This window comes from Rhinatrema bivittatum, chromosome 1 (genome assembly GCF_901001135.1).
Source record: "Rhinatrema bivittatum chromosome 1, aRhiBiv1.1, whole genome shotgun sequence".
NCBI classification, from domain to species: Eukaryota; Metazoa; Chordata; class Amphibia; order Gymnophiona; family Rhinatrematidae; genus Rhinatrema; species Rhinatrema bivittatum.
Window position 1 is genome coordinate 463,767,920 of NC_042615.1, and position 8,698 is coordinate 463,776,617.

The window sequence follows — 8,698 nt, forward strand, 5'->3', positions numbered from 1 at the left end:
CCAGCTCTATTTCTACGTTAGAAATCTACCTTTGCATTACTTCTGTTTCTATGAATGTCTTTCCTCCGTGTAACACTCATTTTAATGAATGTTTTACCTGTAAACCATTATGAACTGGTGATTCTTACATGGAATGACAGTATATAAAACATTTAAATAAATAAATCTTATTATCCATCTTAACCCAACACTTAGATCAGGGGTGGCCAACTCTGGTCCTTGAGAGCAACGAACAAGCCAGGTTTTCAGGATATCCGCAAGGAATTTGCATGAGATAGATTTGCATACAATGGAGGCAATGCATGTAACTCTCATATACATATTCCTTGTGAATATCCTGACAACCTGGCTTGGTTGTGGCTTTTGAGCACCAGAGTTAGCCACTCCTGACTTAGATGGATAGCAAAGAAAATTCTCCTGTCCCAAATCCTGCAATGCCTGCCTCATCTGAAGTAACATTTTCCTATGATTTTGTGTCTTCCTAGAGACATCAGGAAATATCCACACCCTCTGACCGATAAAAAGAAAAGCCTCTTACTAGAGTCTTTATCAAATTCAAGCACAAATAATACTAAAGTGGCACACTGAGCCATCGCTTCAGTTGAAGTCTGTAGAAAGGCAGTCAGGTCAAGACTATCCATAGAAACTTGTGAATTTTCCCAACTTGGTCTTAACGTCTTGACACATTTTAAAAGGCAAAAAAATAAAAGGAGGAAGCACATACCCCATATAAATACAGGACTCCCAAAAGAAATTTCTTGAACAGTTCTTTAGGGAAAATAAGTGACATGGAAGATTCTCAACTCGCATGTTCAAAAATCTCAACCTGTTTTCACACATTTCCATTCTCTGCTGTATGGAATAAGTCCTGGACAGAAAAAATCTTGAAATCTGAAAAACCTACTTGAGTTTGCAGTTCCTCAATTTTCCTCATGTTCAATTACTGTATTTCCAACCATATCGACTCTCTCTTTGATGTTACTCATGGAAGTAGTCATATTTTGCAGTCTATAGCTCACTATCTTTTGCAGCACCAAAACAGTTTGCCAGATATCCTCCAGTTTCATCTCAGATGTGGACTTACCAGATCTTCAGGGAGAAACAGCAACTCCAAGACTACTTTCTGGGGCCACATCTGACTGCAGCATAGCAGACACCTCTGCCAAATGATATGCCACAGTCACAGCACTCCCAGGGGTCCTATCCTACACATCACACACTGTGTGCTCATCTCAGAAAATTTGCACATCTGATAGGGGCCTGTTCTCTTGCCTGAGCTCACTTCTGGCTACACAATACTAACCTGCTGTAATAGCACTGCGATAAGTACTATGTTGACATCCTGTAGCACTATCTCTACTCCCTGCCTAGCCCAATATTGCACATCTCTGCTTTAATGTCACCAGGTATCTCAGGATGCCAGTCTGGTGTACGACTCTTGCCCATCTACAGGTATGAATAATCTGTGCTCCTGTTCTGATATCTTGGGGCAGACAGTCAAGCCTTAGAGATCTTAGAGTGGCAGGATCCCCAAAACTGAGTCCCTACTCCCAGAAGCTTGCACTGAAGCTAAGGCTATGCCACACAGGAAGCTGTTTCTACATGGCCAGCTATAGCTATGCTTTCAACTACTGCAGCACTGTACATTCTGCCAGCTGTTTAGTGCAAAAGGATTGGATATTAAAAAGACTCTCAGGAAATAAGCAGCACTCCTGCACAGGGTAAGCCTCTTTCCAAAACCAAGCAGCTATCTGTTAACCCACAGCTTAGCTCAGGCTGAAATCCACATGACTTCATCTGCCAATCAGAAGTGAGCTAAACACCAGGAAGAGACAGGGAGCTGTGCAAACAATCCAGGAGCTGAAAGCTTGAAAAAGAAGAACACAGGGTTCAGCTCTAACATCTGTGTGTTGATTGACAGGACTGGGTCGAAGAGTTGGTTCCCCAAGGGCTGTGAAAGAGGATGAGACAACATTTAGGAAGCAGATGGAGAGGATCACATGGAGATGGGTCCCGACAGGAAGGGCTGTCTGGATGAAACAAAAAGGAGAGAGAGAGGAGCCAAAGAAAGAACAGTCACCAGGAGCAGCCAGCATCAGGATCCAGGAGTTGAAAACAGCTATGAATCCCATGATGTGTTGTAGCTTGGAAACAGGGAAGTACCAAGCAGTGCAGGGGGGGGGGGGGGCTGTTACACAGGGAATAAGTCTGGGATGTTGTGCATTTTTCAATCTATTAACTATAAAGGAGACTGAAATTATATATATATATATATATATTAACATAGAAATGATGGCAGAAGAAGACCAAACGGCCCATCCAGTCTGCCCAGCAAGCTTCACACATTTTTTTCTCATACTTATCTGTTTCTCTTAGCTCTTGGTTCTATTTCCCTTCCACCCCCACCATTAACGTAGAGAGCAGTGATGGAGCTGCATCCAAGTGAAATATCAAGCTTGATTAGTTAGGGGTAGTAGGGGTAGTAACTGCCGCAATAAGCAAGCTACACACATGCTTATTTGTTTTACCCAGACTATGTTATTCAGCCCTTAATGGTTGTTTTTCTTCTCTCCTGCCGTTGAAGCAGAGAGCTGTGCTGGATATGCGTGAAGTATCAGTTTTTCTTCTCCCCTGCCGTTGAAGCAGAGAGCTGTGCTGGATATGCGTGAAGTATCAGTTTTTCTTCTCCCCTGCCGTTGAAGCAGAGAGCTATGCTGGATATGCATTGAAAGTGAAATATCAGGCTTATTTGGTTTGGGGTAGTAACCGCAGTAACAAGCCAGCTACTCCCCGCTTTGTGAGTGCAAATCCTTTTTTCCACATTTCCTCTTGCTGTTGAAGCTTAGAGCGATGTTGGAGTCACAGTAACCATGTGTATGTTTATTGAATAAGGGTATTATCTCCAGGCAGTAGCCTTCATTCTGGCGAGCCACCCACTCTTCATTGACGGCCTCTTGACTTTATGAATCCACAGTGTTTATCCCACGCCCCTTTGAAGTCCTTCACAGTTCTGGTCTTCACCACTTCCTCCGGAAGGGCATTCCAGGCATCCACCACCCTCTCCGTGAAGAAATACTTCCTGACATTGGTTCTGAATCTTCCTCCCTGGAGCTTCAAATCGTGACCCCTGGTTCTGTTGATTTTTTTCCTACGGAAAAGGTTTGTCATTGTCTTTGGATCATTAAAACCTTTCAAGTATCTGAAAGTCTGTATCATATCACCTCTGCTCCTCCTTTCCTCCAGGGTGTACATATTTAGATTCTTCAATCTCTCCTCATAAGTCATTTGATGAAGTCCTTCCACCTTTTTGGTCGCCCTTCTCTGGACCGCCTCCATCTTGTCTCTGTCTCTTCAGAGATAGAGTCTCCAGAACTGAACACAATACTCCAGGTGAGGTCTCACCAAGGACCTGTACAAGGGGATAATCACTTCCCTTTTCTTACTTGATATTCCTCTCTCTATGCAGCCCAGCATTCTTCTGGCTTTAGCTATAGCCTTGTCACTTTGTTTCGCCGACTTCAGATCATTAGACACCATCACCCCAAGGTCTCTCTCCTGCTCCGTGCACATCAGCCTTTCTCCCCCCATTGAATACAGTTCATTCGGATTTCCACTCCCCATATGCATGACTCTGCACTTCTTGGCATTGAATCTCAGCTGCCATATCTTCGACCACTCTTCCATCTTCCTTAAATCCCGTCTCATTCTCTCCACTCCTTCCGGCATGTCCACTCTGTTGCAGATCTTAGTGTCATCCGCAAAAAGACATACCTTACCTTCTATCCCTTCCGCAATGTCGCTCACAAAGATATTGAAAAGGACTGGTCCCAACACCGAGCCCTGCGGTACACCGCTTAAAACCGCTCTCTCTTCAGAGAGAGTTCCATTTACCATCACACATTGTCTTCTGTCCGTCAACCAGTTTGCAATCCAGGCCACCACCTCGGCACTCACTCCTAAGCTTCTCATTTTATTCAGTCTCCTGTGCGGGACAGTGTCAAAAGCTTTGCTGAAATCCAAGTAGATGACATCGAGCGCTCTTCCTTGATCCAATTCCTTGGTTACCCAGTCAAAAAAGTCAATCAGATTTGTCTGACAGGATCTTCCAATGGTGAATCCATGTTGCCTCTGGTCCAGCAATTCTCCCGACTGTAGATAGTTCACTATTCTCTCTTTCAACAGTGACTCCATTACTTTTCCCACCACCGAAGTGAGGCTAACCGGTCTGTAGTTACCAGCCTCTTCTCTGTTCCCACTCTTGTGAAGCGGGACTACCACCGCTCTCCTCCAATCACTCAGCACCACTCCCGTTTCTAGGGATCTATTGAACAGGTCACACAGTGGACCCGCCAGTCCACTGTTATTTCAGTTCAGCATTTAACTTTAAGTTCAGCATTTCCATCTTACTACCAGTTTGGGTCCTACATCCAAAGTCTTGATGTTCACACACATACAGAGAGAGAAAGAGGTGAATTCAAGACTTTGGATTAGTTAGATAACACTGGTCTACAGCCAAAATGCTTCTGAAATGAATGTAGTAAAACCACTACTTCTGGGTCATTGAACGAAAATGCTTGATTGGCTTTAGTTTTCAAGATATGCTACTGGGACAGTACATAACTTTTGACTTGAGAACTGCAGAGGATAAGTGAGTTAAGAAGGGAAAGGATCTCAAATTAACCAGAAATGACTAATGTTTTTATTTCAAAAACTTGTATCCAGCATGATCCATCGTTCGCAGTGGGTAATAAAAGCACATACCTAATCAAACTTACAAATTAAAAACTATCATAAAATAGAACAAGATACAAAGAAAATACAAATGCAAAATGACTGGAGTTGTTAAATGTGCAAAATAAGGCGGCAAGACTACGAATCAGGTATCTTCAAATGCAAGCTGGAAGAGAAGTTTTTCGTTTTCTAAATGATTTTAGACAAGTTGTGAAAGCGAAGAGCTTCTGGCAATGGGTTCCATAATCAAAGGCCTGCAATGGAAAAGGCTTGAATTTCCCCAAGCTTGGAGTTTGGAGAGATGTAACTTCAATTAGGCTACCATCTGCAGACCGTAGAGACCGCGAGGGAATGTACAGCCAAAGAATAGGACTAATGCTAATATCTCTTCTGTGTTAATGACTTTATGAATCATAGACAATACCTTGTATTTCACCTGGCACTGGTTGGGTAAACAATGGAGGGAGGCCTAAATATGAGTAATGTGTTCATTCATTTTTGATCCAGCTAGTAAACAGTCAAATTTTGTATTATCAGTAGTGGCCTTGAAAGAAAGCAAAGAAAGACAGTATTACAGTAATCTAGCCTGGATAGGACTAATGTTTGAAGAATAGACCAAAAGTTCTCCATCGGCAGGAAAGGTTTTAGCAGGTGTAGTATATGTAATTTGAAGAGTGACAATTTGGTTACCTACTGAATATGAAGACCCACTGACAAGTTGGAATCTAGTGTCACACCAAGGTTATAAACACTGTACAATAGGAATATTCTGACTTAAGAACACAAGACTTGCCATACTGGGTCAGACCAAGGGTCTATCAAGCCCAGTATCCTGTTTCCAACAGTGGCCAATCCATGTCACGAGTAACTGGCTAGTATCCCAACATGAAAAAGATCCCAAGCTACTAATGCTGGTAACAAGCAGTGGCTTACACCCAGCTACACTAATTTGCCTTAACCACATCCTTTGGCAATGAATTTCAGAGCTTAACTGTGCGTTGAGAGAACATTTTCTGATTTGTTTTAAATGTGCTACTTTCTAACTTTATGGAGAGCCGCCTAGACCTATTATCTGAAAGAGTAAATAGCCAATTCACACTTATCCATTCAAGTCCTTGCATGATTTTATAGACATCTCTCATATCCCCCCCTCAGCAGCCTTCTCCAAGTTTAACAGCCCTAACCTCTTTAGCCTTTCCTCATAGGGGTGCCATTCCATACCCTTTATCATTTTGATTGCCCTTCTCTGTACTTTCTCCAGTGCAACTATATCTTTTTTGAGATGCATCAACCAGAATTGCTCACAGTATTCAAGGTGTGGTCTCACTGTGGAGCGATACAGAGGCATTATGACATCCACTCTTATTCACCATTCCCTTCCTAATAACTCCTAATATTGTTTTCTTTTTTGACCGCCATAGCACACTGTGCAGATTATTTCAATATATTATCTTTTCTGGGTGGCAGCTCCTAATATGGAACCTAACATCATGCAGGTTACTCCCATGCCTTCTCTGTTAAGAGTAGTAACTTCTGTTCCATATAGGTATTGCCATGCTGAAATGTTATACCTAAAGTTAACAGACGTTATTTTCCATCCTCTAGTCATGAGGGATCCTCTCTGCTTATCCCATGCCCCCCTGAAATCCACCACCTCCCCTGGGATGGTGCTCCATGCATCCGCCACCCCCTCTGTGAAGAAACATTCCTGGACACTACTCCTAAAACTACAAAAAGCAGTAAAAGGATTTGACACAGGATTCAGACATCTATGAATAAATCTATACTGGGTTTAGACAGTACTTGGTTTTTGGGCACAACACTGAATTATGCAATGTGACACTCATATTGCATCATACATGATCTGAATTGCATTATGTTGTTCCTCAAAGTCAAGAACGATGCAATCATAATTCAGTTTACATCACTCTGTTGATCAAAGTGCCCTATATCAGCTCTAGAAATCATAGTGTCTGCTGATAAATTTTGCAGAGGCCATGGACAACAAAACTAAAGAGTCTTCAAGTACCTTAGTGGTAAATTTCCAAGGTTAAGTGAAGCTAAGAAAAAGGAAGATGTCTGTTAGCCCTCAGATTCATGAACTTTGTCAAGATGATGCAAGTAACCGTGCTTTGTATAACATGGAAAAGACAACACGGAAAGCCTTCCAAGTTAGTTTACAAGGTATTGTTTTTTTGATCTAGATTTCTTAGGCTTTGGGTATGTAAAGCACTACTGCTTGACAAAAAGTCCATTTTACAGTGCTGGCCGACAAAAGACACCCCCCCCCCCCCCAAACAATATTGCAATGGAGGAATCAGCTCCATCAGATGTGTCTTTACAAAATATGTGGAAAAGATGGACATTGCTAAAAAAAAGCTTTTGCTAATTTGGGACTCATATTTACAATCCTCAACACCTAGGGTGAGAAGTATGATTCTAAATGACTATTAGTGGGAAAAGAGCATGATATAACCATTATAGTATAGTGGTAGGCTTATGGTGTTCTGATAGGCAATCAGGGGGAAGGAATATAAGGAGATGGGTTTGTTTGGGCAGTGTTCCAGCTTGATTATTGGACTGGACACTGGGAAGTGCCAACCAGCTGCCTGTGCTTTTGGCTTTTTCTTCTTGTACTATGTTCCTGCATTTTTTATGTTAATAAAAAAAAAAGATTTGAACAAAATTGCCATATAGAATCGGAGGCCTGCCTTGGGCCGACGACCATAACAGGTAGAGCGTGCAGGAGGACGGGTAGAGGGAGGGGGGACGAGGGGGGAGGGGGATTTAGTGCACCAAAATTGATGCACCCTGATTGGCTGAGCAGCAATCTGCCTGTGATGTGGCAAGTGCCTGCTCACTTCATGGGATGGCAGCTGTGGGGCGGCAGGGTGCTGGCTTTTTGGCGCCTACGAGAAGCCATAAAACAGCTAAAATAGATCATGAATTACGCAGTTAGGGACGGAAGCATTCGGACTTCTCAGGGCAGAGCAGTAAAAAAAAAATTCAATATAAAGAATTTTAGGCACGTACCTGCAGGCTTTCTTCTGTGGCAGCCTGCACCTGTGAGACAGCATGCGGCACATGCTTCGGCGAGGCAGGGAGAGAGCAGCCAGGCCCGGGCGGGGCCTAGGCAGCGTGCACACCAGCGGACGATGACGGAGTGCAGCAGGAAGGGTGCAGGAGGATCCGGTGCCGGCAGCATCCGCAGAACAGGTGAGTGTACCGGGGAGAATGTCCCCAGGTACCAGTTCAAGGGAGAGCAGCCCTGAGGCACCGCAGTTGTCCTGGTCTTCCCCTTTTCCCCCTGGCTGTGAGGAGGCTTTTCAACCGTTGGACCTTTCCATTAATGCTTCTGGCCGGGATTTCCCTTGTTCTACCCGGCCTGCCACTGGGGCGGGATCAGCCAGGGACACTGCCGGCAGCAGGCCAACCGGTTTGGCGGCCAGTCCGCAGGCGGCTGTAGGGGCCCCCAGGGGTTTAGCGAAGGGCAAGGCCCCTGTGTCAAGACCCAGCTGCCGGGGCAGGGGCTCTGCCAGCCCGCCAGTGCCAGGCCTCCGTGTGGGGAGGACTGCTGCACCCCTTCCTGCTGATGAGCGGCAGGAGCGAGTGAGCCGACAGGCAGGGCCCAGACTGGGCCCCTGGCCAGGGCAGGCTATTAAGGAGAGAGTCAGCACTGGAGACGGGAGGGGAAGCGCATTCCGAGGCGTCTCGCAGTGGGGAGCTGTACAGAGGACTGGAGGTAAGGGGAGGCCTCCACCCAGCAGCGTGTATGGTGGTAAACCTGGGAGGTGGCTCATGAGGCTACCACTTTATGTCCAGTGAAGTTGACAGGGGAACATGGCAGGGGCAAGAATTTTGGGGGCTGGCCAGTGTGGGGGAGTGTAGGGGGCATGAGCCCAACCAGAGATAGAGCGCCTGGTGCAGACTGGGCAGGAGGGGGAAGGAGAATTGCAGGAATGGCAAA